General features: G+C 41.2%; 1 protein-coding gene across 3 annotated transcripts in view; it reads right to left on the reverse strand.

The window, feature by feature from the left end:
• PIP5K1B (phosphatidylinositol-4-phosphate 5-kinase type 1 beta) overlaps positions 1–22044 on the reverse strand; it is a 307597-nt gene that overhangs the window by 200694 nt on the left and 84859 nt on the right. The gene's annotated exons all lie outside the window — the stretch shown is intronic.

Below are 22044 nucleotides of genomic sequence, written 5' to 3' on the forward strand. Positions count from 1 at the left end.
GTTACTATGTAATCTGACACAAGAGTCCCAGTTAAAACTTATTTTCAAAAATTATTTCTGATATGAAAGAGAGCTAACCTATGGTGTCATATGATTGCGCTGCTTAGTACCAGCTCAGTGAGCAATAATACGTGCCAGACAATGACTTTTTTTTTTACTATATAGTTACTTATCTATTACTTCTGGTATTTAGTATCTGGATTCTGTGACCTTAAGGAATAAATAATTTATACTATTTCATAGCTTTCTATAGTTCTATGTTTTCACTCAATTTGAGAGAAGGGAAGATCATTTATTGAGCAACTACAATGTGTGAAATGCTGCCACATATGTGATTTCATTTATTCTTGCAAACAATCCCTTGGCACTCCCCAATTTAACATGTGCTATTTTGACACTTGTAACTGTCCTATAAAGTCCATGGGATGCAGTCATTTTAATTTTGCTGAGCTGGGTTCACTTGCTGTGAGGCTGGTTTGTAAAAGTGAAGCCCTTAGTTGGTGAATGAACCTAGCAACCATCCACTCCCACCCCATGCACCGCCATCTCAGCCTGGCTTTGCCATTCTCTAAATTGGTGCTGGGCATTACGACCACCAGGGAAGCTTTTTGAAAATTCAGCTTCTGGGGCCACACACTGAAACCAGGGAATCACTACCTCTGCGTGGTAGACCTAGGGAGTCAGTATTTTCAGCACGCTTCACCGGCTTGGGATCATCTAAGCTACTCTGACCAGTAAAGGCAATAAAGAGAGTTTATAACTTCAGGAGTGCTTTCAGGGTCTATTAGGGAAAACAGAAACCACTTTGGGTATATTAAAGAGGGGAAATTTAATACATGGAATTGGTTATAAAAGTGATGGATGAGCTCAAAAGCTAAGCAAGAGATGGTGATGAAACAGATTAAAATCAACATGATGCCACTATTGCTTTTAGGGCTGCAGGCACAAGAGGAGGTGGTGTTAACAGACCTCAAAAGCAGAGGTCAGCTGGGGTCAGAACATCAGGACAGGGGTTGACTGGCAGAAGTTGGAACTGCAGTAGGAGGGGTATGTTTAGAAGCATGGAGAAGACAGTCACTATTGGAGATTCCACCCAAGACAGACAGGTTGGGGGAGAACACCCTGGTTTCTCCCGTCTACCTTCTACCCACCAATCCCTGTCTATGGCTCCCAGGGGCCAACCTCATGAAGAGCATCTGAGCCCATAGGAAGTCTGAGAAATGCGTCCTATATGGGATGACTTCCCTGTGATACAGAAGACGGGAAGAGTAAGGAATGGCTCTGAGGACAAACAAGCCGCCAATGATGGGCCATAAAACAAAACAGAAATTATAATGAAAGTGGGAAAGCAGTCGGGGAATAAGCCTGAGAAACATGATTCTCAATGGAAATGTGGATTGGCGGGTAGGCTAGGAACAGGTACACACGTGTCTATTGTTATGGCTCTGGGAATCTGTTAAGAGCTTAAATAGATCACTACCAGGTAGCCAGGGTCTACTGCAGCCCCTGCATTAAGTCTAGGAGGAAGGAGAGGAGCGAGATTGCGACTTGGGATGACTTTCCTGGAGTCCAGTCAAGTGGTAGGGCTGAGATTTGATCCAGGGTTGTCTCACTTCAAAACTAATGCTCTTTCCACCATGCACCTCTCTCTCTTACTTGTTCTCTCCTCCTTAAAAACAATGAGAAGATTGTCTAATCAATATTGCACTGCATTTTTCAATTTGTAAATGCAATCAAAAGGTTAGCCAACTATATTAATTTACATCATTATTTTCTATAAAACTTGTTCTACATCAGTGAGCCTCAACCCAGAGGGCGTGTCTTAATTGAAAAGGTGGTAGAGGAGCTTTTTAAAACTCTATAGTTACCGAAAGTTTTAGATATATTGTGCCTGGGGGCCATATGTGAGTCAGAAGCAACCCTTTCAACCTCTAATTCCCCAACTAAGGCCATACAACTCAGTATTTTTAATTTGCCACAGACGAGTTTGCTTCTCATACATGGCCAAATAAGTGGGGGAATTGCTAATCACCTAATCGCTTAACTAAGTAGGCCAATCTGTAGACACAAGAGGTAAGGGACACTAGGCACGAGTCCTTACTCATCTTCCCATAAAAACAAACACTTTATTAAACACTGATAAAGTGAAGCAACAAGAATTAATTGGAAGAACACTGGGATAGGCCTCTGAAGGCCTGGGTTTCATGTCCATCTCTGCTGCTGTCCACTTCTCTTCGATTATGAATCGTGCTGACTCCATTAGATAGTGCTTTTGTTTTGGTGCCTCTGCCAAGTTTCTTAGGTAGGGCCTCACTTCAAATCCTCTTTGGAACGAGGAGAGGACTCGTTGATTATTTGGTCATTATGAGTGCAACTTGCCCTATGGGAATTGGGCTTCCAATAGGATAGCCACATTCAAATATTTTCATGCCATTCAGGCTGTGTATGCTAACATTTCCTAGTGCATTTCCCGAAAGACAAAGCAATTGGAAGATAATTTGGGCCTTGGTCACACCTGCATGTTAAAGTTAATCATTTTTGTTTTATTTATGCTCTTTTGAATTCATTTTTTATTACCTAACACCAAATAAATCCACTCTTTCATTCATTCAATGAACATTTATGGAGCATAACATGTCAGGCAGTAAGCTAGGCCCAGGGCCATAATGACAAGGACAGGTCCTTGTCTTCAAAGAAATCCTATTAGCAGGAGAGACAGGCATTGCAGTGGCTACAATTTACAATGTGACATGTCCTTTACTCTGGGTTTTTGGAGGAGGAATTGCATAAGTCAGCCTGTGGGGCTCATGGAAAGCTTCACTTATGAAGAACACTGAAATTGGACTTAGAGCCGTTTGCTGGGGACATAAGGTTGAGAGGTAGAGGGTGGGAAAGAGTCTGGGCACCATGTTGGCTTGCTTACAAAAAGACCCAGTGCCATGAAGGGTATTTAAATTTTTAAGACTCAGAGATCATGAGTCTTGCATTTTGAGAATTTGCCCGCAAGTAGCCCGAGGTTTAGGATGTTACTTAAAGTGTTACCAACAGACTTCCTCATTGCTCCTTCCACCTATGATTGTAAGTCCCTCTTAAATCTTGTGCCAGAATAAAAGCAAATGTGTGAAAATTTAAATGGATTCATGAAAACTTAGGGAGCTATTCTTAGGAAAACGTCAGCCTGGTAAACAGTTTTGCTGGGAAGATAGGAAGTATCATAGTTCTTCCAGTGCCCTTACAAAGAGGTGTGTTATTTTTTAAATGTGCGTTTGGCAACAAAAACAACAGTAACAACAACAACAACAAAGCAGGAGAAAGCAAGGATTTAAAATGTGCTGGGTTACTTTCTGAGGCTTAAATATAAACAAAAAAATACACCAAACTGAAACAATCCTTAACATAGTTTCCAAAGCAGAAATGCCTGTATTTTTCAGACCAGAAAAAATTATATTAAGAAACCATAGGCTTAGAGTTTTTTAAAGAATATTTACATAAACTCTCAAAGAAATGCAGAAAATCTGTATGTTAAATATTTGTACAATGGTGGCCACTTCTACATACATATGTTCAGACATATGGTACGTTACACATTTGTATGCTTAGAAGCTGTAAAAATAGAACTATGGTGTCTTACATTCAATGTAAAGCTCTCCTATTCTTACTGATGAAAATAATTTAAATGAGGTTTCACTTCATGTATCTAATATTTATATAACCAAGCCATTGCCAAAACCAATTCCAAACGATGGCACCTGCTCGCTATGAATCCAAATGGAGACCAATCAAAACAAATTGCAGGGCTCTTATATTCTCTCATAAAACACATTCACCAATTCTCAGAATGGCTCTCACAAAGTGAATAAACAGAATAGCTATAAATGGCAATGACAAAAGGATCAGCATCAAATGAAACACTTGTAATTCATTTTCCCAACAAAGGTTGTCCTAAAAGAATTCATAAGCCTTTTCAAGCCAAGCCTTCACTGCAAACATTAGACAGAAGAAAGTCGCCAGTGAAAACAGCCATGAGGGATGTGTTGCTTTCAGACCAATGTAACTCACAGCCTTTCATGAAAAACACCACTACTGCGTGATCTTCTCCTGCAACGACTTTCATTTTACATATACAAAGACATAGTATGTGTCTGTGTGTATTTGGTGGTAGTGTCAGGGGGAGGTGGGGAAGCTGGGACTCGGGGGGAGTAATTAGTTAGATAGTGAAGATATTTGGCATGGAGGCAAAGAATCCACGGAGATTTAACTAACACTGTTACTTTTCTATCTCTTCCCAGTCACATCTGGGATAATCACAAATAATCTCACATAGTTGAACTTCTTGCCTCTATAACTTGCTTACATTTTTTCTTCCCCTTTGGTTTTGTTTTGTTTTTGAGACAGAATCTTGCTCTGTTGCCCAGGCTGGAGTGCAGTGGCATGATCACCGCTCACTGCAACCTCTGCCTCACAGGCTCAAGTGATTCTCCTGCCTCAGCCTCCCGAGTAGCTAATATTACAGGTGCACACCACCATGTGAGGCTAATTTTTGTACTTTTAGTACAGACAGGGTTTTGCCATGTTGGCCAAGCTGGTCTCGAACTCCCGACCTCAAGTGATCTGCCTGCCTTGGCTTCCCAAAGTGCTGGGATTACAGGTGTGAGCCACTGTGCCAGCTTTTTACCATACATTTGATACTGGGTAGACTTCACAGTATTATGTCTTTACTACATGGCAATATTTCTCATTTTTCATTCACCAGCTTATGCTTTTTTTTTTTTTTTTTTTTTTGAGACGGAGTCTTGCTCTGTCCCCCAGGCTGGAGTGCAGTGGCGCGATCTCGGCTCACTGCAAGCTCCGCCTCCCGGGGTTCACGCCATTCTCCTGCCTCAGCCTCCCGAGTAGCTGGGACTACAGGCGCCCGCCACCACGCCCGGCTAATTTTTTGTATTTTTAGTAGAGACGGGGTTTCACCCTGTTAGCCAGGATGGTCTCGATCTCCTGACCTCGTGATCCGCCCGCCTCGGCCTCCCAAAGTGCTGGGATTACAGGCTTGAGCCACCGCGCCCGGCCCAGCTTATGCTTTTTGTCCACATTTTACTTCTAAGCTATTTTCCTCTTTTTTTTCCTAAGAGTAAATGCCTTGGGAATTATTCAATTATTACAACAATTTATTATACACCATATGCAAATTAAACCAGTTTTGATTGGCAGAAAAATGTTTGGTCTCAGAAACAAACAAACAAGTCTGTTTGCCTTTGTTCCTGTAGTTCCTGTAGCAGCCTGCAAAGTATTTCTGGGTTTATGTCATTTTCTATTGAGAAACCAAAGCCACACAGATCCCTTATACGCCCCAAATACAAAGAACAGCTGAGAGTTTACCCTGCCAGGTGTCTGGGGGCTCTGTGCCTGTGGGGAAGTCTGAAAGGCCACAGCAGGGCAGCAGGAAGAACTGTTAAATAAATACAATCATTGGAGGGGATGGCCAATGCTGTTATGGGCAGAAAAGGACTGAGCAGGAGACAAATTTTGTCCAATGGAAAAAATTTTTGAAAGCCTTTCTGTAGTTTGGGTGAATAAGCTTAATTCGTAACACGTAATGAAAGTGGTTTCAAACTAGGCACAAATGTAAATGCCTAGATAGAAGCAGTCATGAAATGACCACTTAAGATCTATTCTTCAATGAGGAGGGTATTCATTTACTCAAACATGTATTCCCGGATGTCTTTATGTGAGGTACTTGGAGGTATACAAGATGAATGAGATGGTCCCTGTTCTCAAGGCACACAAAAGAGAAGCCAAAACTCAAGCACATGTAATAATGGGAAAGTCTTTAACAGGATTAGAGTTAATATTTTTACTTGGCTTTGTCTCTAACGAGTATTCAATCATCACAGTTAGCTTATATGGAATGTTCTTTCATATGTAATAAAAAATTAAAAAGCAAAAAAAAAAAATACCAAGGACAAAAGAGATCATAAATCAGCCACTAATCACGGAATATTAAATTTTCCAAGTGTTTGATATGTGCTTGGCTGTGTGCAGGTTCAAGACATACTAGGCAGGCAGCTGCTTTCAACAAACCAACAATTTCCCCAGAGAATCAAAACTAAAAGGAGTTCAGAAGAGAGGGAGGTGACAGTGGTCTAGAGTCAGGGTCTACAGTCAGCACTCTTAAGTCATGGATGAGATGTCAGAGCAGGAGGGAAGGAGCAGGCGTGGAGAAGGGAAGGGCCATGGCACGTCTAGTAAGAGAAAATTATCCTGTGCTGATACGATGGGAGTTCAAGGGAAGAGGATGATTAGTGGCAGGCTAGATGGCTTTGGGAGACAGCCATGAATATGACAAATTAAGGAACATCTGCTGAAGGCTTTTGAATAGGAGGCCGATAAAAATTGTAAAAATAATATTGCTTAAAAGAAGGCAAGATAAAATGGGAAGCGAAGACCAGATTTGAAGGGTGACTCTAGAACCTGCTGCAATAGTCATGAGGATGAAGACCTGAAAGACCAGGGCAGAGCTGCAGGCTGAAAGGAAGGAGCCCCACAAGATGTTTACAACAAAAACATTGTCAGAACCTGAGCAAAACCAGGGACTGAGGAGTGCAGGGTTAGGAGTTAAGTCAAGATGGCAAGGTGTGCAAGCTTCACTAACCACTGAAGATCATGGAGTTCTCAGAGCAGCTTTCTCCCTGCCTGGTCATAACCTGTGCCACCTTTATCCCAGCTGCAGAAGGAACCAAGGAGGGACACTAGAACTAGGCTAAACCAGCAGATTATCCACAGCAAGGACTTTATCTACAACACAGGGACTGAGTGAGTCAAGTGGTTTTGGCCCTGGACTTTTCAGGTCAGGTAGGGTCAGGGCTAGCCAAGGTCATGGGAGAGTGAAACTAGGAAAGCTGCAATTTAATCAGACTGTAGAAAGATGCACAGAGAAGGCCCTGTGTTTCCAGACAGACAGAGATACTGCTGCAGCCTGACAACTCTCCAGCCATGTAATGTCTAGCCATACTCCCTAGCGAGCAACTGGGTTCTGGGAGCGCCCCTGTATCTTCACAATCCATTCAGCATTCACTTGAGTTCTTTGCAGGAGTTTCTAGTCCTTACAGCCAAACTCTCCTTGACTAAGACAGAAAATGTTTTATCAATAAGCTGCCATAAGCCTAGCAGAGGTCTTTGCTCCAGTCTCCACTTGTCACTACCTCCTCTGGAGAGCCACACCCTAATGTGACAGGTGATGACAGCTTGGTGGTCACGGGAAGAGGCTCTGGTGTCACAACACTGCCCAGCTTCACCATTGACTCTGTCGCACACCAGTTGTATGGCATCCTTAAGCGGCTTAAACTCTGTGTGCCTCAGTTTCCTCATCTGAAAAACAGAACAAATAACACTACCTCTCTCACAGGGCAGTCGTTAGTAATGTCCAAGATTTACAGCACTCCAATGTTCCTGGCACACCATACGCAGTCCCTGCACTCAGCATTGTGATGCCTATTTTTAGCTACTCTCACCAGAAGGAGCACCACAGGCAAGAGTGGACCTTCAATGCCCTGCTCCCAACCTTCTCGTGGCTACAGAAGAAACTCCAGGTATTCAAGGCCTTGCAAAGCGTGGTGCTCACCCTCATCTCCGGCCGCTCCTCCGCCATTCTTCCCGCCCTCAAGGTGAAGGAGCCTCTACACACAGGGCCCCCTGCGCCCCACATGCTCCCTTCTCAAGTCTCAGAGGGCTCCTTCCTCTGCAAATGTGGCAGGTGCTCTGACAGCCTCTTGCCTGCACCAACAGTGCTTGTTCTACTTGAGCTAGCCTCTCCAGGGCTGTCCCAATCTCAAATGCCTCTCCCTGAGGACTTCCTTGAAGAATGCAGTGCTTCGTCTGCTGTGCCCTCACAGCCCTTGGTCAACGCACTTGCATTCTGGACCAGTTAGGCGTTTAGGTGACCCTGGACTGCATGTGCTCTCTGTCCTATAAATAATCATTATCACAGCCAATGCATATGAAACACTCCTTTGTGCCAGGCACTCAGACAAGTACTACATGAATTAACTCATTTAATTCTTCCGACAACTCCAAGTAACAGGTTTCTGTTATTATCCTCATTGCTTGGTTGCAGAGGAAAACGACGGCAACAGAGAGGTTAAATAACTTGCCTCTAGCTGGGTGAAGTGGTGCACACCTGTAGTTCCAGTGCTTTGGGAGGTCAAGGCTGGAGGATCACTTGAACTCGGGAGTTCAAGGCTGCAGTGAGCTATGATCATACCACTGTGCTCCATCCTGAATGACAGAGGGAGACCCTGTCTCTCAAAAAAAAAAAAAAAAAACTGAAAACTAGAAGAATAAAACATATAAATAACTGGCCCAAGGTCATACAGTTGGAGCCAGAATGGGAATGCACAGACTGTCCAGTTCCAAAGTGGCTCTTAACCTCTCTGCTAATACTGCCTATTTGAAGACTTCGCTTATTTCCTTAAGTCCGCTACCCGACAATCACTGCATCCTGCCCCCTGCCTCCCCGAGGAGTGGTGGGCCCTGTTTCCTGCCTTCCCACCTGTTAACTATGAGCACCCATACCCATCCTTGTCCCTCTCTGATGCACAGCTAAGGTATGTTCTCAGCTCCCCACAATACATACCTGTCTGCAGTTCTATCAGATACTCTTTTTCTTGAATCGACTATTTCCCCTCATCTGGCTCTTCACCCTGAGAATATGAGCATGTGAACTCCTTCCTGAGACCCTTCCTCCTGGCTCCTGAAACCCCTTCTTCACCCTGATGCTCCCTCCTGGCTGCAGCATCATCCCACTCCCTTTATGCTCAAGGTCAACTCCTCAAAAGACTATTGTCCATTCTCCATCTTCACCCCCACCCCTCCATACGCTCATGGAGGCACAGCAATCCGGCCTCCTGGACAACCACCCCAAGTTCAAAGGTGGATTCCTCGTTGCTTCACCCAAGCAGTCATTTCATTCATGACCTTCCTCAACTTCTCTGAAGCACGGACACTGAATACCCTGCACACAGCAGGCTCTCAAATCTGTGTCGAACTGATGAATGACCAGTCCTCCTTCACTGACTGTCTCTCTTCCCTTGGCTACCTGACGTGGCCAACACTGTCATTTGCCTACCCCAAATACCCCAAATCCCCTTTTTCCCCATGTGCTTTACTAACAGGATCCTAGCTTTATTTAGGAAGGTAATGTCCCCAGTTAAACAAACAAGAAACTTGTATTCCCAGACATTCTAGCAGTGAGGTATCGACATACATTTACGTTCAGAGAGACTTGTTAGAGGCAAACTCAGTTGGGACGTGCATGTCTGCCACTTGGCATTTGCTCTTTGCCCTTTCTTCCACGGATGATGAACTTGGGAGGCAGCACAAGCAGGGCCTCCATATATGCCTGGTTTTCCCTTCCTGGTATGCCTGGCTTTCCTCCACTTCTCTGAACACTTTTTCTTGGGCTCTCTGGCAGGCTTCCACCTTTTTTGACTGTTTCTTAAATGTTCCTGTTCCTCATGGTCTTCCGAATTCTTTTCTTCTCACTGCTTCTGAATAATCTCTTCCATCACCAATGGGTTTAACTGCAACCTACTTGTGATGACTCCCAAATAACTCTTTGAGCCCAGACTCTCCTGAGCTCAAGATTTATATTCCCAGCTGCTTTTAGGGTTTCTATAGTATCTCACAGGCACTATAAATTTAAAATGCTTCAATTGCAGTTTATCGTATCCCATCCTGCTCAAAGAATGCCACCATTAGCACCCAGTTGTCCAAGCCAGAAATCCCAATTCCTCCTCAGTACATCCTCCCCACAACCCATCAGTTAAGATCTTTCCAATCAATCTCCTTGACGTTCATTGACCCTGAGTCTTTCTCTGCATTTTCCCTTATACAAACTTAATTGAGATTTCATCATTTCTAACACAGATTGCTGCCCTAGCCTCCTAATTAGTCTGCCTTGTTGGTGAACAACATTGCTAAAGGGACTTTTCTATATGCAAATCTGTCTAACCACTCTCCTTCTTTAAAATCCTGCAAGGGCTTCCCACTGCTTCAGGGCAGACCTCAGAGTTTTTAGCACAGCTTATGACCTCTCATGACTCTCATATCTCCTCCCAGCTCACCCCAACACAATTGTAGCCATATGGGATGACTGTCAGCTCTCAGAATGCGTGGTTCTCTCTGCATCTTACCTTTGCACACACTTCAATGCCTGGCGTGCACATCCCCTTCACTCTCAGGCTAAGTGCTTTTTGTCCTTCAAGATGCAGCTCAGGCGTGACTTCCTCATATGAATCGTCTCCTATCGCTCCTGAGGCAAAGGGCAGTGTTTCTTCTCTGTACTCACGTGCTCTGTGACTAACTCTATTGTGACACTTACTGACTATATTGTAATCCTGTTTAAATTTCTTCTCTTTCTACTATACTATTGGCCCCTTGAGGGCAATAACCTCTGTCTATCCATCCACCCATCCAGCCACCCATCCATCCATCCATTTTCTATCCATCACAGTGCCTGGCACATAAATAGACACAAAAATGGAAAATTTAATGCACATATGCGTATTTCTGTTGTTCTTAGATAAGCTACCTTGAGTTCAGAAAGGATGTCTCATTTTTAGTCCTTCCACATTAAGTAGATGCTTCTTAAATGTTTTCTTCCTTCCTCCTTTTAGCATTGGATAATCAATGAACGTTCAAGCATCAAACTGGCACAACAAACTAAGGATGGCTATCAATTTAGTATTTCGAATACTTCCGTAAGATATCTTTGTTTGCTGTTCCAGGTTCATTTCATAAAGTTTCAGTTTCTTTGAATAGTTTCTCTTTTGGAATAACTTTAAAAATCATTATAAATGCAACTCATATCTATTTTAGAAATATTAGAAAGAGACAGAAAATCACAAAGAAAATAAAAGGAGCCGTCAATCTTCTCATCCAGAGATGCCCATTATTTATCTGGTGGGGTATCTTTTTCTAATCTGTTTTCTATGATGGTCACACACTGACTTCACTCTCTATCGCCTGTTTCCAGACTGGCACAAGGGCCAAAATGGGCTGCTAATATGCTGGGGCAAACCCCCTATCATTCATTCCATCAGAACTCAACCTAACAGTCAAAAGACAAAACAAGGACAGCCCGTGTGGTGGCCACTCTAAACGATGAAGGCTTCTTAACCTGACATTTGGCTTATTTTGCAGGACGCTGTTCTTTGGCTTCAAACCATACTCAGGTGTGTCTTCTGGACTTTCCCTTATCTCTTTGATGAGATTCGGTCCAGCCTGACCAAATGTACTTCTTTCAAGTGGTATATTATATTCACAGGAGTAACTCTGTAATCTTATTATTAAACTCTGTCAATTCCTATGGTTTTGAAAGTACAAAACAAAATCCCAAATCTTTAGTCTTGGAATATATTTCAAATCTCTCCCACCTGGCAGGGTGCCTCAACACCCACCACTGTGCGGATGTCTCAGTATTACATGTACCCTGTTGTCTCAGCATCAAGGAACAGCATAAACCTATAATTCTTAAATTCAGCCCAACTGAAAGAAATCCAGGAAGTATTTAGCATTGTTGTGATTATTAGCAATCCAATATGAAAAAAAGAATGTGCCCTTTCCCTAGTGTTAATACCGCTAAGTACCCCTGGAATTCTAAGTTCTCTCATGCTCGGGCTTGTTATTTTCCCTTGGAGAGCCCTTCTTTGAGAATTTTCAGCAGAATATAAAGGACTATATCCTGGGTCAAGCAAAGCACCCTCTCCATCCCCTCCTCACACACACAAATTAAATTTGCCTTATCAGAAGGAAGGCAGGGGCGTCTGGGAACAGAGCAATGGGTTAAAATATCTATGGACCAATCCACCTGTGTGGTAGCAGCAGGTGCTGACTCAGCGAGGCCTGAGAGCCCTAGGAATGGGCATGGAAGCCTGCAACTTGGATCGACACTTTTCCTATCTGGGATTTCTATATGAGGGGGAGAAGAGATGCAAGCACAGGAAGACAACTGCTCCAAGTATTCCAACACTTGGAGTGCTTACAGCTCAAGTTCCTCAAGAACTTAACAGTCATGGAGAATTTGGAGCAAGGGTACCCAAATATGACCTTGGGAAGCCTAGGACACCTTTGTTTGAATGACAAAAAGGCAACCTTTCTGACTTAGCAAATGCCTATGCCCTTGTAGAAAAATGAGAAAAAGATACCACCTCTGGGCAGACTTAACCCTGCAAAGAGAAAGGCCCCTTTTTAACAGCAGATACAGAGCATGGCAGCTGAGAATAGGCTGGAAATCAGCCTCCATCTACCCTTCAGTGGAGCCCCTTTGTGCACTGCACTAACTGTAGAACCACACATAAAGGCCCGACATCCTCTTGACATAGACTCTATCCATGGACGACTGACTGGGATGGGTCTTCAAGTCTTTCTTATATCAGTAAGAAGGAAATGGTGAGGTCTGTTGAACCCAAGGTACTTCAAGCTACCCATGTTTCATCCCCAGGCCACAGAAACCAAGGAAAACTGGATTACTCATCCATTTAACAAACACCTGTGCATGTGCAGGCCCTGTCTAGATGCTGGATGAAAAGCATGGTACAAACCTCAAGGACTACAGCATTAGAAAGGAAACGTCTACCCCCAACGTTTGCAGGGCCTAAGCAAGAGAAAAAATGGTAGCCACATACCACATGCTGTGTGTGAGGCTTCTCCTCACTCACTGGCCCAAAGTGGGCACCTGCTGCCCACAGGTATCTCCACCAGCCCCTTCACTATCACTATTTTCAGTTTTTCAAAGGAACCTGATATGGGAAAGCCAGGCTCATGTATGTTTTCTTTGGAGAAATATCTATTTAAGTCCTTTGGCTATTTTTCAATCAGGCTCCTTATTTTTTCTTTTGCTATTGGGTTGTAGGGGTTCCCTATATATTTTGAATATTAACCCCTTTTCAGATGTATAGTTTGCTAATATTTTCTCTCATTCCATGAGTTGCTTTTTCATTCTGTTGATCATTTCCTTTGCTCTTGAGTTTGATATTGTCCTAGTCCTATCTGTCCACTTTTGCTCTTGTTGCCTGTGATTTTGGTGTCATATCGAGGAAATTGTTGCCAAAACCAATGTCATGAAGCCTTTCCCCTGGCTTTTCTCCTAGGAGTTTCACAGTTTCAGGTATTATGCTTAAGTCATTAATCCATTTTGAGTTGGCTTTGCGTGTGATATAAAAGTCCAGTTTCATTCTTTCACATATGGATATCCAGTTTTCCAACACCCTTTGTTGAAGATACCATCTTTCCCTATTGTGTATTCTTAGCACACCCACTGAAGAACAATTAATCGTATATGTATGGGTTCATTTCTGGGGCCTCTATTCTATTTTATTGGCCTATATGTCTATTTTATGAGAGTGCCATACTCTTTTGTTTACTGTGGCTTGTAATACATTTTGAAGTTAGGAAGTGTGATGCTTTCAACTTTGCTCTTCTTTCCCAAGATTGCTTTGGCTATTTGGGCTCCTTTGTGGTTCCATATGAATTTAATTTTTTTCTATTTCTATAAAACAATACCATTGGGATTTCGATAAGAAGTGCAACTAAGAGGACTTCATTCTTTTGCACAACTGTTGTCTACCCTAAAGTTAGTCACTGATGAACAGAAGATATGTACTACAGATAGAGAGTTTCAGTATTTTCAAGTATACTCCTAATGCTTTTAAAAATTAAAGCCAACATATTGATGGAAGGTGTGCTTATCTCAAATATAATCTTAGCTGCATCCAGATTTCCCTAGCTTTGAACTTATATATCCAACTGACAGCTCCCTTTAGAATCCTCACAAACATATTAGAGATAGGTCCTAAACAAAACTCAAACACCTCTTTATTTCTGGCCCTGCGAACTTTCCCATCTCGTTCAATGTCACTTCATTCCCATTTTTACTCAAGTCAGTAAACTTCATTTACAAAAATCAGTCATTCTTGATTTCTCTCTCCTTCTCCTTAGTATGCCCTCTCCCAAATCTTGCTGATTTCTCAAAACCGTCTTTTGTTCTCCATCCTAATTGCTACCCCTCAGCCCAGTCACCAATATCTCTTGCCTAGACTAATATAACATCCTCCTACTTGGTCTCCCTGCTTCCATTCTCCACAAGGCAGTAATGGTCTTAAAAAGGAAATCAGTTCAGGTTAGGCCTTGTGTAAAACCCTTTAATGTCTTCTCATGGCATTAGAATAAAATCCAGACTTCTGATCTTGGCCTATAAGACCCTGTGTGGTCTGTTGCCTGCCTAGCTCTCCATGCTCATCTGATGCTATGCTTCCTCTCACTCACCAGCCTCCTTTCAATTCCTCAAGTGCATGCACATGCCTCCCCCTTGCCCATGATGATTCTCCCTGGCCACTCTACCCAAAGCAGGTGCTTCTCTGTGGTTCAAGTTCTCAGCCCATTGTTTATTTCCTTCCTAACATTTATTGTAATTGGCAATGATTTTACTAACTACTAACTACCTTTTATTGTTTTTGTCTGTTTCCTCTCACTATAATGTAAACTCCATGAAGCCAGCAGCTTAACATGTCTATTAGGAACTAGAGTGAAAGTTAATTCAGTTCAATGTCTGGTCCATAAGGTCTACAGTAAGTGCTCAAGAAATATTTACCAAGTGAACAATCTTACAACCGTCTTAAAAATTCACCCCAATTATTGCTCTCCAGGCTTCCATCAATTAAACTTCTAAAGCATAAACAAAAATTCCTTTCTTATAAGACAAACTCAAAACTTTCATTATACTTTGAGGAAATTTAATTCAAATCTGGGCTCCAGCAGATTATTTTCTTCAAATATTCACATTGGCTATCAAGTGGAACTCCATGAGGAATGAAAAAAAACCCATCGTGGATGCAAATTCAATTATTAAAAAAAATGACAGTAGCATAACGTACTCATGCCTTATTTAATGTGGAAAATATTTAAATAAGATCATTATGGCTCTCTTACAGCATATCTATTTAGTCTAAACCTCTGGTTCCTTTCCACTATAAATCTACTTTGTTTGAAATCTCAGAATGTACAGCCCAAGGCTTTTCCAATGCTAAAACAAAAAAAAAAAAAAAAAAGGGGGGGGGAGGCACAGTGATCTTTATCATATTTTGGAGTATTAATTACTAACAGCACAAAAAATTTGGCAGATAATTTGAACTATATATTCTTTATCTATTCTTTCTTCCAATCTCTTTGTGAATCTGTAGCCATAATTTCTAAGCAATTAAATCCAAGACAGGAAAATAGTATGTCATTGAGACAAGAAGTAGTTATAAGAACTCCTTAGTAAGCCATGTCCATTTCATCTGATCTTTCAGGGTCAAACGGTTTAGTATTTCCCCAAAAAGGAATAAACAATGAAGATTAAAAAAACTGAGAAATATGGAAAAATAAAAACAATTAGCAAACACTACCAACATCACCAACAAAAAATTCAACCCAATACTTACTCCAAATGTTTTAAATCAACATTGCAATTCTTGTTTGCTGGAGATTCCTAGAATATACTGTTCTTTGCACATATTGAATGAAACTCATCATGTACCCCTTGTCTCCCTGGAGAATGCCTATCCACTTATCAACCTGCTAAAGAGTTGCTTCCTCTGTAAAAACTTTGCATTTCCTTCCTCTGGGTTCCTGTAGCATCTTGGACATACATCTTTTACACAGCAACAAATAACCACAAAGCATTGTAGACATTAAACGTATACGTATGTACCACACCAAGAGCAACTTAAGGACTTGTCCACTCGTCTTTGTAAGCCCAGGCCCTAGGACAGTGCCAGGTACATAGTAAGTATTCATTCACCAAACATTTATTGCAAAAATGAATAATTAACTCACCTCTTTTATTCCTTTTCCTAAGATCTATATATGGTCACCATATTTTATAGCCCTAAAACTGACAACCATGATGTCATAAAGGGTTTTGGTGTCATTTTTAGGTGCATAAAATAGAAATATGCTAGTTTTGATGTCCAAATACTAGAATTTCTAAGATGTTTCCTGGGCAACTGGAGGGAATATTTGATAACTAACCTAGAAAACATGGGATCTCAAGTTGCCATAGCTATGAAAGATGGAAACGGTGGTGACCTTAAATCTGTGGGATAGATATCTAACTCTGGCTCCTTTCTCATCTCCCCACTTCCTATGCTCCAGCCTTTCTTTCATTCAAATGACACAATGGTAAGGATCACTGACTTCCTGGCAACCTCACTAGCCATGAAATACAGGTTGCTCTGGTTGAGGAGAAGACAACCTCGGAGCATCATTTCCTGATGACATTATCAAAACTCTCTAGTTTGGATCAAACGAGGAAAATGCTGTCTTAGATTCATGAAAAAATCTGAAATGCAGATTATTTTCAGAAAACTACACTTTTCTTTTTTTTCAGTCACACACAGGAGCTCCAAACATGACCATCAAATAAATAACAAAATCGGTTCAGAAAGGAGTGTTTTAAGAATGAACAAAGTTGAATTAGGTATTTTATATTGGCAAGTCTAAGAAATGTTTGTGGTCTTTAAATTTTAAAAGTTTGCTCAGATGTACATCAGAACATTGTTTGTAATTGAGGCAAAAACTGAAAATAAACTAAAGAGTAACAGTGGATTAACTGTGGTACAGCCACAGAAAAAAATAACATGCAACTATCAAAAAAATGCAAAAAAAATCATGCAACTATCAAAAGCATATTTAAAACATTCACTGTATATTACATGGGGAATAAAAGCAGTTTATGGAGCTGAATATACAGCAGGATGCTATCGTTGTATGAAATCACACATGCATATTTAGACATAGAAAAAGCCTGGAACAATATACATGAAGTGCAAACAATGGCATCTCAGTGAAGTGTACTACTTTTGCTTATCAGAATTTTCTGCAATTTCTAAAATGAACCTGCATCGCTTCTCTCATTAGAAGTTGTAATTTGCCTGTTTCAGTATATTTTGTTCTTCTAATCTTTTTCTCACATGATTAAAATACATGTCTTATGAAAGTTTGCTCAAAAGTAAATGTCATTTAACTTCTTATCCTAATTATAGAAAAAGGTTGATTGTGTTAAAATTAAAGCAGATTTCTGAAGTCTCTATGAAAATATGAATGAAATAGGAGAAACCCAGCAATTTTCATGAATGTTAGGAAAACTAAAAGGAAAGCTCACTGACTTCATATACCACCAAAATTGCAACATCATTTCCCTAGCAAGAGTTTTAGTCTGGAATATTTCCTAAAGTCTAAAACATTTGCTAATGTGCAAATATTTTAAGACACATATCACAGATTTCTGTGAGCAACCATTCCACATATTTTCCAAGCGTTACCTATCACCATTAATAAACATTCACTGAGTTCTTTCTCAGTCAACTGGTATTACGAAAGACAGATAATCTATTGTCCCTTTCCTTCAGGAAATTTGCCCTAAAGATAGGGGATTATTCCATATATTATATATATTCTTCAGGTTTCCATTTATTCAAGTTACCAGTTTTCTGAATAAATAATTTTTCAATTTTATAGAGAATTCCTTTCTAATCCTTACTACTTTTTGTGATAAGAACCACTACCATTTAACAGATGAAAAGACTAAGACACACAAAGATTGAGCAATTTGCCTAAAATCAGAAAGCTTGGAAGTCATAAGGTTAGGCGTGGAATGTAGTTCTACCAACCTGTAGACACACAGATGTTTTAACCATTAAAACACACACACACACATACACACACTGTCTCACACACACACACACACACACACACACACTCTCTCTCTCTCTCTCTCACAAAGTAAGGAGTACAGGCAGAAGGTAGTACACTGATTCAGAGGAAAACCAATACTACCTAGAGCCGGAAGGATCAGAGGACATTCCATGGAGTGCACGGCCCTTGACTGACGTCTTGAAAGACTGAAATGCATTATCAGGAGAGATAAGCAGTTCCAGGAGAAGGCACTTTTCCCTGCTGGTTACAAATATGGCTTGGATGTCGTCCCTCAGTCCTCTTTTGTAAAGGATCCAGACAGACTTCCCAACCCACAAGAAGGAACCTGACAATATTCTATGATTAGAATCAAATCTTAGCGATTCAAAGTGAGGAAAATATTGTTTGTTTCCTATCATTACCGGTCCTCTCCTCTCCCACTATTCAGCAACAATTTTGCAAAGGAATAGGGAAAAATCTGCTCCTGAGTAAAATCTAAGAGGACAATGAACTATTTTTTTTTTTTTTAATTTACAGCACTCACTGAAGAGAAAAATGTCTCTGGGTTAGGAAACTGGGCCAAAGTTACAGAAATAATTGTGTCATGGGTGTGGAGCTATATTTCAATTTATAAGTGGAAAAAAGTCACCAGGAGAAATAGATGACAAGGGAATAAGATGAATCAGACAAACCCATGAAGGAAGTAAGTCAGTAAGCCCTTAGCTTGAACAGTTTACTCATGTTTGGAGTAAAAACATTTACTTATAAAATTGTTCCCTCTCACAATAATGCCAAAGAAAGAAAGAAAAGAAACTGTCATTTATCCTTGATTGTTCCCCCAAGCTATAATCATACACGTGTAAAGGAGTAGTTCTTGTGAAACAATACCAATTTACCAATAAAAGGGGAGGACGATGACCTTTCGCTTCAGTTCCTTTTTAACCTCAAGAATCTAGAAGAACCCACATCCTTCTTTAGCCATCTGGCTGTCTCCAATTGTGCTCACTGTATTCTGTCTTAACTCCACTCAAGTCAGGCTCCAACTGCACCACTCCACTGCAATGACTCTCACACAGGTGACTTGTAACCTCTATGTCACTAAATGCAGCGCTCAGTGATTAGACTTCATCTCACTTGTCAGATCAACTGCAACTGACACACCATCACTCCATCTTCTCTCATATGTCTTCTTCACATGGTTTCTAAAGTGCCGTGCTCTCTTGGTTTTCCTACCTCTCTGATTGCTCTAGCTTGGTTTCCTTTTCCTGATCTTTCAATGTTATAGAATGCTTCAAGGTTCAGTTCTTAGTCTTTTCTTTAATGACACTTTCCCCTCAGTGATCCCATCTACTCTCCTGACTTCACCATCCACAGGCAGATGACTCACAATTGTGTATTTCAGTCCAGCCCTCTTTTCCTGAACTTGACCCAGGTAGCTAACTGCTTACTTGATGCCTCCACTTGAATGTCTAATAAAGGTTGCTTACTTAACATATGCAAAACTCAGCAGCTAACGCCACTCACCTCCACAGCCATAGCCCCTTCCCACTGCCAAAAAATATCCTACTCCACCCACAGATTTCCATATTTCAGCTGATGGCAACTCCAGTCCTTCCACCTTTCAGTTATCCTTAACTTCTCTCTTATGCCCACCTTAAATCTACTAGCAAAATCTGTTGGTTCTATCTTCAAAATATATCTAGAATTTAGCCACTTCTTCCACCTCCACTGATACCACTATCATTATCTCTCATCTGGATTGCTGGATAGCCTCCTAATTGGTCCCCCTGCCTCTACCACGCCCTCAGAGTCTATTCTCAACACAGCAGGAGTGTTCCTATTAAAATCTAAGACAGATCATGTCACTCCTGTGCTCAAGGCTCTGTGATGGCTCTCACCTCACTCATAAAGCCAGTGTCCTTCATACAAGATACTATGCCACCTATGTTTGCAATAATCCTCACTATTGCCCACCTCTCTAACCCCCCCTAACTATTTTTCCCTTCAACAACTCTGCTTCAGCCATCCTGAGTTCCTGTTCCTTACACTATATGTGTATACACATACACACACACACACACTTTATATGTGTAAATTTACATAGTAATTTACTTATTTTTCATGTTTGGTACTGCCCCTCCTTCTACCCTGTTAGAATGTATGCAAAATGTGGGTTCTACAGGGCAGGAGTCTTTGTTTTGTACACCGAAGTATCCTAAGAGACTAGCCCAGTATGAGGCACATAATCAGTGCTTTAATCAACATTGCTTAATGAATGAATTTCTAGTCTCAGCAAACTATAAAGGGCTCAGCCATGTGACTGAACTTGTTCCACTAAGAATCTTACTACATTCCTTTCTCTTAAAAAACATGCGGGCCGGGCGCAGTGGCTCACGCCTGTAATCCCAGCACTTTGGGAGGCCGAGGCAGGCGGATCACAAGGTCAGGAGATCGAGACCATCCTGGCTAACGCAGTGAAACCCTGTCTCTACTAAAAATAGAAAAAAATTAGCCAGGCGTGGTGGCGGGTGCCTGTAGTCCCAGCTACTCAGGAGGCTGAGGCAGCAGAATGGCTGAACCTGGAAGGCGGAGCTTGCAGTGAACTGAGATCGCGCCACTGCACTCTAGCCTGAGCGACAGAGCGAGACTCCGTCTCAAAAACAAACAAACAAACAACAACAAAAAAACACACGTGCCACAGTAAATGCTGAATAAATGCTTGTTGAATGAATTTCTAAATGGCACTGTGTTGTAAATGGAATAAAATCTCACCACAAATATCATGAACTCAATAAAACAAAACAAAACAGAAACTGTGTACCATTTGTTCATCCATTTATCCACCTATTAATTCAGCTACTCAACATAAATTTGGGTAACTATAACGTGCTCTGCATTATGTCCCTGTGTTAGGGACACAAATAAAAGGCTTAGTCCCTATTTTTGCATGGGGCAAAGAGAAAAGAAACCACACAAATACAATTCAGACTATTAATTGCCTTTACAGAGGGAAGCCCTGGGAACAACAGGATCACAGAAGAAAGCACCTAACTGACCGAGGTTGTAGCGGCAGGGGCCATCAGGAAAGATGTGCCCCTTGAACTAAATTTTTAAGGAGTTAGTTAAGGAAAAAGAGTTGGCAGGGGTTGTGGAGGAAGGAGGGAGAAGATGCCATTTTAAGCAGAGGACACAGCTTCTCTGAAAGCACTGCCAGTAAGCATATACAGAAAACACTGAACTCCAGGCAGCTCAGTTGGCTAAAGTACTGGAATCCAGGGGATATGTTGAGGTGGAGAGGTCTTTTACTCATACTGCATAGTTTGATTTAAACTTGAACTTACGTGGTAGTCATTACAGTTGCACTCTCAAGTTTGTATTTTAGAAATATCTGAAAGCAAGTAGTATGGTAAATGGGGCCTTGAGAAAGACTATATAGAAAAGGTATGAAATTTAAATTTAGAGTTAGAAATGCAATATAAATTGGTAAAGAGCATCAGGAATTTTAATTCTTGACTCAAAGTAACATGACAATTATAATTATATTATTTACCTTTTTTCCCCCAGAGGACTCAAAAGAAGAGAGCATTAAGGGAAAGAGACTCAGAGAAATTCTTAAACAACACATCCTGATTCAAATCCAAAACCGAAACGAAGTGAAACAAACAATGAAGAAAACCACCCTCAATGCCATTCTTTACTCAACAGAGAGCTCACAATAATAGTCCAAGAGAACATTTACAGTGCCAGAAGAAATACCCAATCCATCCATCATCCCCTCACTCCCACTTTCTCCCAAACATCTCATATTTTCCTTCCCCAAAGATACCAATACTCAACAGCTACTTGTCACTCCCAAGTTCTGATAATCCTCTTGGCATCTCAACATTAAAATCTTTCTTTGTCCTTAAAGCAAGGGAGAAGGACTGCCGAATCCCAGGAGCAATTACCTCAAACAACCATTTTACTCTGCTGGGGCACAAAAGATCTTTCTCAATTGTATTCTTTCACAACATGCCTTGCTAGCCAAGCCTTAAGAGGTTAGTTTGGTTTGGGGGACCACTGTAGGCAACTGGAAAAAAAACCAGAATTATACCTGGCATTGATACAGAACCGAACTTCTGCAGGCAAACAAAAGCAATAGGTTCTCTGTTCTCTAGTTTCAGTCATGTTGCCTTAAAATTTGTAAATGAGTATTTTTTACATCTCCCCGAGTACTTATTCTAGAAATTCAAAAAGGAGAAACAGAAATCAGGCACAAAGAGGTCCTAGGTACAACTACCAAATACTTCTCTCTTAGGGCAGCACTTGAAATCTGGA

This window comes from Nomascus leucogenys, chromosome 1a, assembly GCF_006542625.1.
Source record: "Nomascus leucogenys isolate Asia chromosome 1a, Asia_NLE_v1, whole genome shotgun sequence".
Classification (NCBI taxonomy): Eukaryota; Metazoa; Chordata; class Mammalia; order Primates; family Hylobatidae; genus Nomascus; species Nomascus leucogenys.